This window comes from Nicotiana sylvestris, chromosome 10 (assembly GCF_000393655.2).
Source record: "Nicotiana sylvestris chromosome 10, ASM39365v2, whole genome shotgun sequence".
NCBI classification, from domain to species: domain Eukaryota; kingdom Viridiplantae; phylum Streptophyta; class Magnoliopsida; order Solanales; family Solanaceae; genus Nicotiana; species Nicotiana sylvestris.
In genome coordinates, this window is record NC_091066.1 from 152,084,098 (window position 1) to 152,091,648 (window position 7,551).

General features: G+C 37.4%; 1 long non-coding RNA gene across 1 annotated transcript; it reads right to left on the minus strand.

Annotated features, from left to right (window-relative positions):
• Positions 1 to 5,730: 5,730 nt before the first annotated feature.
• Positions 5,731 to 6,598, minus strand: LOC104238626 (uncharacterized). Its single transcript, XR_713929.1, has 2 exons — positions 6,336 to 6,598; positions 5,731 to 6,142 (listed from the first exon to the last, which is right to left on the minus strand). It is a non-coding gene; the product is annotated as an uncharacterized lncRNA (long non-coding RNA).
• Between the last annotated feature and the right edge of the window lie 953 nt (positions 6,599 to 7,551).

A 7,551-nucleotide genomic window follows, 5' to 3' on the forward strand; every position in this document is an offset into this window, starting at 1 on the left:
TCGTTGATACTATACATTGCGGTGTAGGAAAGGTCTGTTGGAGCACTGTTGGCCCAAGAAAATAGTGAGGGGAAAGAAAACTCTCTTTACTACTTGAGCAGGATGATGACACCTAACGAGTTGAATTATTCGCCAATTGAAAAGTTGTGTTTGGCGCTAGTCTTCTCAATTCAAAAGTTGAAGCACTACTTTCAAGCTCATGTTGTCCGTCTTGTTTCTAAAGCAAACCCCATCAAGTTCGTGATGTCAAAACCTGTTCTTAGTGATCGACTAGAGAGATGGTACCTCCAATTTCAACAATTCGAGATTTTGTACATCCCTCAAAAGGCTGTAAAAGGACAAGCATTGGCAGACTTCTTGGCAGATCATCTGATACCTGATGACTGGGAGCTAACTGATGAATTACCTGATGAGGACACAATGGCCGTTGAAGTTCAACCTCCATAGAAGATGTACTTTGATGGTGCTGCGCATCATGGGGGAGCCGGGGCTGGCATAGTATTTGTCACTCCTCAAGGTGAAGTCTTGCCTACTCCTTCGCCTTGACACAACTCTGTTCCAACAATGTTGTTGAATATCAAGCATTAATAGTTGGGCTTGAAATGGCCGTTGATATGAAGCAATTGCAATTGCAAGTCTTTGGTGACTCCCAGTTAGTTCTCAATCAGCTTTTGGGTAGTTACGAGGTCAAGAAGCCTAAACTACGCCCATATCACGATTACGCAAAAAAGTTGATGGAGTGGCTCAGCGATGTGACTATTCAGTATGTACCAAGGAAAGAAAATAAGAAAGTTGATGCTTTAGCTGCTCTAGCTTCATCATTAACCCTGCCTGACCAAGGGCAAGTTACCGTCTGCCAAAAATGGGTAGTACCGCCGCCAAATGAGGTCGAATGTGAAGAAAACGAACTCAAGCATCTTGTTGTTGTTTCTGAAGTTGAGAAAGAAGAGTGGCGACAACCTATCATCGACTACTTATGTTATGGGATACTTCCAGAAAATCCGAGGAGGAGGACTGAAATCCGTCGTCGTGAACTTCACTTCCTTTACTATAAGGATACTCTATATAGAAGGTCGTTCGAGGGAGTACTCTTGTGATGCCTAGGAGAAGAAGAAGCTCTCCAAACTTTGCAAGAGGCACATTCTGGGGTATGTGGGTCACACCAGTCCGGACCAAAGCTCCACTTCCATATAAAAAGGATGGGATATTATTGGCCAACGATGGTAAAAGATTGCTTGGACTACGCTCGAAGATGCAAGGCTTGTCAATTCCATGCGAATTTTATTCATCAACCTCCTGAAGTGATGCACCCGATTGTTGCATCCTGGCCATTTGACGCTTGGGGATTGGATGTTGTTGGACCACTACCAAAGTCCTCTGGTGGGCATCTATACATCTTGGCTGCAACTGACTACTTCTCAAAATGGGCTGAAGCTGTTGCTCTTAAGGAAGTAAAAAAGGAAAATGTTGCAAGTTTCATCCGAGTAAACATTATTTATCGCTTTGGCATTCCTCGTTACATAATAACGGATAATGGAAAGCCATTCGATAATAGGTTGATGAACAAGATTTGTGATCTTTTTGGCTTTAAGCAACGTAACGCTTCGATGTACAATATTGCCGCCAATGGTCTAGCCGAGGCATTCAACAAGACCCTATGCAACTTGTTAAAGAAAGTTGTCTCCAAATCCAAACGAGATTGGAATGACCGTATGGAAGAAGCTCTATGGGCATATAGAATGACTCATCGCACGCCAACACAGGCGACTCCTTATTCACTCGTTTATGGAGTCAAAGCTGTTTTGCCACTTGAGCGTCAAATACCTTCGTTACGACTAGCTATTCAAGAAGGGATCACTGATAAAGAAAATGCTCGACTTAGATTAGCAAAGTTGGAAGCTCTTGATGAAAAGAGATTGGAAGCTCAACAGAGTCTTGAATGTTATTAAGCTCGATTGTCCCGCGCCTTCAACAAAAGAGTTCGTCCGAGATCCTTTCAAGTAGGAGATCAAGTCCTTGCCGTACGAAGACCCATAATTACTTCCCATAAACCTGTAGGGAAGTTCACTTCAAAATGGGATGGGCCATATGTCGTACAAGAAGCTTATTCAAGTGGGGCTTACAAGCTGGTTGATGCAGATGGTATGAGAATCGGCCCTATCAATGACAAGTTTTTGAAGAAGTATTATCCATGAAGTTGCAAGTCATGACGCTCCTCGACGTATGAGCCTAAACTGCAAGTCATGACGCTCCTTGACGTACGAGCCTAAACTGCATGTTGCTACACTCTTGGCCCGCAAGAGTATAAACTGTGTACGGCCCAAAAAAAAAGTCCGCTAGGTTAAAAATCTCGAAAGAGGCGGCCTAGGCAAAAGTTAGGACGTGAAAAAAAAATCTACCCAGTCTGAACTACAGTATGACTTGATCCTCTTCACCGAGGTACGTAGGCAGCTTAAAGTTTCATTCTAAGTTCAGTCGCATAAGTTCAAAAGATACATATTGCCCCAATTGTTGTCCGAGTAAAGTATGGAGGAATGCAAAATCAAGCTGAAATGCCATCCTCTTGTGGAACTTTGATCTCATTTGATTTAAAAGGGGCAACCCTCCATGGTAAATTGATATCTTCAAGTCTGTCGGTACTCAAGTTAAAGTCCCCAAGTTGAAGTCTTCAACTCCGTCGGTCTTCAAGTTGAAGTCTTCAAATTCGCCGATCTTCAAGTTGAAGTCTTCAAATTCGCCGATCTTCAAGTTGAAATATTTAGGCCCTCCAAGTCTCAAAGTTGAAGTCTTCAAGTTGAAGTCTTCAAATTTGCCGATCTTAAAGTTGAATTGTTTAAGACCTCTGAATCTTCGAGTTGAAGTCTGCAAAGTCCGCCAAATCTTCAAAGTTTTTCAAGTGTTCAAGTAAATGTCGTCTTCAAATTGAAACTTTATAACTTTCCAATCTTAAGGTGGACATATAAGTCCCTTTGCACCTTAAGTTGGCCTCTTCTTGGGTTTGTCCTTAAAAGGAACTATAACTTTCCAATCTTAAGGTGGACATATGAGTCCCTTGCACCTTAAGTTGCCCTCGCCGATAGTTTGGGCTACATTAAGAGTAATCTCTCCGGTAGTCGGGCCATTTTGAGAGTAATCTCTCCAAAAATTGGGCCATTTTGAGAGTAATCTCTCCAAGAATTGGGTCACATTGAGAGTAATCTCTCCAAGAATCGGGTCATTTTGAGAGTAATCTCTCCAAGAATCGGGCCATTTTGAGAGTAATCTCTCCAAGAATCAGGCCATTTTGAGAGAAATCTCTCCAAGAATCGGGCCATTTTGAGAGTAATCTCTCCAAGAATCGGGTCACATTGAGAGTAATCTCTCCAAGTTTGAGAGTAATCTCTCCAAGAATTGGGCCACATTGAGAGTAATCTCTCCAAGAATCGGGCAAGGATGAATACTCATCCCCTCACACCCCAAGATTATCTTCTTCATGCGTGGATCATCTTGTTGAACAAAAACATATCTTTCTCACTTGACCTACAAAAAAAGGGGGGGAAAAAAGACAACAAAAAAAAAAGCACGAGAAAAAAAAAAGAAATTACCTTGCGTCAATGCTTCCTGAGCCGCCAAAAGTAGACTGCAAACAGTACAATTGATGTCGCTGAATGGAAGGTATGATGTATTTATAGGTGCAATAACGTGGCTATTAGAGGACTAGTTACGGTATGGGACTACTAATTATTAGAATTCAAGGACAATTGGGTATCCTAATCCAAATTGCAGAGGAAAGACGACAGAAGTCTTCTACTTCCATTTGAGTTAGGGAAAGATGGTTGTAATTAAAAAGTTACGTAAGCCATGCAATGTCACATATTAAATGAATTGGAATTGTTTGAAGTGTACATGGAAAGAGCTAACCAATTTTGGAGTTTTTTTTAAACTAGAAAACTATGACTCTGGGATTTACAATTCAATAGCTTCTATGCTTTGCGTGATTAAGTCGCAGGACAGTGAATTTGAAATTTAAAGTTCAATAACTTTAATATTTCGTATGATCGAATATACAAATACAAATACAATTACTTCAAGCCTACTCTTCAAAAGGTTAAAAACTTTGACAAGTCTTGAAGTAGGGGGCATTTGTAAGAATACAAAATTTATTGGATTTAAATTCAATAAAATAATTTGGACTAAATATTAAATATGTTAGTCCAACTAAATATGACGGGCTAATATAATTGGATTAATTATATAAGTCCAATATATATGGATTAAATAAATAAGTCTTAATCCATTGGACTAGCCCATTTAATTGGGCTAAAGTGATGAGCCCACTTCATTAAGCCCAAGATGTCATCTTCCTAGAGGCCTAGTTTGGTGCCACGTGTCACATGACGTGGCGCGCCAAGTCAAGCGGAAGAGCCAATAGGACCATGCCACGTGTCAAAATGACAAGGCATGTCCAGTCACGCTAAAAGGCCAATGAAATCGCGCCACGTGTGCAAGTGACATGTTCTGGCCAATCAAATGCGGCCATGTCACACTTCAATTTGATTGGTCGGAAAGAGTTTGTTCTTATCATAACTCTTCCCTCGCACAACTATAAATAGGGGTCTTCATAACTCAGAAAGGGGACCAGAAGTTATAACAAGAAGCAAGAAAGAGCTCGTGGATCAAACGCTGAAAATTCCTCCACAAGTTTCAAGCTTCAAGTTCAATTTCAAGAAATCAAGTTCAAGCTCAAGAACGAAGAACAAATCAAGTTCAAGCTCAAGAACGAAGAACGAAGAACAAATTAAGTTCAAGCTCAAGAACGAAGAACAAATCAAGTTCAATCTCAAGAACGAAGACCAAATCAAGTTCAAGTCCAAGCAATCAAACTCAAGCTCAAGAACAAAATCATCGTTCGTGGCAACAAACATAGATTCAAGATCAAGTTCAAAGGCTCTTGAATTTATTTACTATTGAAAAGTAGAATCAGAGGAATCATAGAGATTGTAACACTCAAATATTTGAAATAAAATACTACGATTGTTGCGATATTATCGGTCTTGATTTTATTTTCTCGACGCAAAATTATTGTCTACACTTCCTACTAAGGATTTTTCCATACCCAGAGCTCGAACTCGAGACATCTGGTTAAGGGAGGAGCAGCCTCATCCACTGCGCCACATCACTCGATGGTATAGGAAGAGTTGATATTGGACGATGTGATCAATCATTAATTAAGATAATATATTGGACTCAAAGGATTATATTAGCGTCTGCAGTTTCTGTATAAATATATTTAGTGAAGCTTTTATTGGAAACGTTCTAAAAACATATTTTAAAAGATGATGTATTGTTGATAATTGTTATATGGAGTTATAACAATTGATATTCACGAAAAGAACTCAACATATATTTTTATCAATTTAATTTTCAAAACTACTTTTTTTCACGAATAAGTTTCCAATTTTTCTGAGCAACCGAACAATAATGGGACCTCCCTTGACGTGTTCAAATGAGGATAATATATGGTTCTTTATTCTTTTCTTTTTTTGCGTTCCATCGTTAAAAAAGTGAACCCTAAAGATCACGCCTCTATTTTTTATTAGTTTTAATTTGACAATCATATTGAAGTTTCGACGCATAAAATCCTCTAAAGAAGGGGATGCTCACTACTAATTTTTTTTTTTTTCATTTCCGTCTATGCATCCCATCTTTTGAAGGTAATCACGCCCCTGTTGAAGTCTCTCTAAACTATAATTGCACCTTCTAAATTCGAAATATATTATAAATAAGGATTTATAGGATAAATCAGAACGAACATTGGCCACAGAATTAGGAATAAAAAGATATTTTGCTATGATACATCATTCTCAAATAAATAATGCAACACACTGCTGGATTTTCCGGAAATTTCAGCCAAAAAATCGGCCGAAAGGCCATCGGAAATTAAACAAGCTATTAGCTGCAGTTGGAATCCAGCTCTTTGGATGAACTTCTGATGAAAAAAGATTCCGATCCGATGACATTTAAATCAAGAATTATGGTGGGATAGATAAAATCTCTTTATTTTTAACTAGAGATCTTGAGTTCGAGTGTTACGAACTTTAGAACTTCTTCTTTAATGGATCTTGTGTGCTGCGAATTTAAATTAATTGGGGATCCAATGTAGCTGAATGAAAAAAAAAAAGAAGGATAAGTTAGTAAACCTTACAAAATTTTAGTAGTGAGATGACAATACCGTAATCAAGGTGCACTCAAAGACGAGATGGTGCAAAAAGAATGGAAATCTCACAAATATATAAATAGCGAATGATGATTGAGGAACAAATTTAAAAAAGAAAAATTCGACAAGAATAACAAACTCAGTATAATCTCATAAGTGGGGTCTGGGGAGGATAATGTGTATGCAGATCTTATCCTTATCTTGTGTAAATAGAGTGACTTCCGACAACTCCCCGGCTTAAGAAGAAAAAAAATATAAGGTAAAAATTAAAAAATTAGCAAGGTGACCCCAAAGGGGTGACCTGAGAACACAAGTGCATTAAGATTTTAGCCAAAACAAAAATACCAAAATGCACATGTGTTCCCATGTTCACTCCTCTAGGGTGCACCATTGTTCATTGATAATGACCATATAAATGAGAATACACTTTATAACATATGTTTGGCCTTCTTTTATATGTCCATGTAAAGCAATTGCAGCATCACAATGTGGTCATTCTATCAACACAAGGAGAATATTATGTTGTCATATTTCAAATATCATTGTCATAACCTATAATATAATAATATTCATAAAACTGCCCTAAGCTTAATAAATAAATATTTTAAAAATAAATAAAAATAAGGAAAGTAATTGTATTTTACAAAATACCTAAAGTTTCTATTACACGTGAGTTGATTATACTTATGCTAGTGCTATTTATGTTTATGTTGAAGGATGACATAGAAAGTACGGTGACACTTTTCAAGTAATTTACTTATTAGATCACCTTGACCCTTTTCAAAAACCGTTAAGCAATTGTACCATGTTTGTTTTTTAAACCATTGAATTTTATGAATTTGAATACAAAATTTTAAATTATGAATTCGCGTCGGAATGAGTGCAACTATCGCAGTGTCATCGAACTATGCGCTATACGTTTGAAGGCTCGTTTAGAAAGTTCAATATGGATGCTAGTCTTTGAATATTGACTTCGTCAAATTCGTACAGTTAGACCTTTTTATAACAGCATCCCAATATAATAATACTTCACTATAAAAGTCGAGCTTTTTTGAAACAAATTCTTGTGTTATGTTATAATATATGTTCTCTATAACAACATTTCGCTACAACATCAAAAAATATTTGAAACAAACAAAGTTGCTATAGAATGGTTTGATAGTACATCATTGTATAAATATAATTTTATTTTGACTCATAAAATTTTTTCAGTTTTAATACGGATTCAATTCATTTCAACGAAGTTAGGTTGAGAACTATGGTTTCAAGTTCAACCCATCAAAGGAAAAAATATCAAGTGATGTCTTTGCTGGCTTGTACATTAATGTTATAAAAAAAATGTCTATCAAAAATAC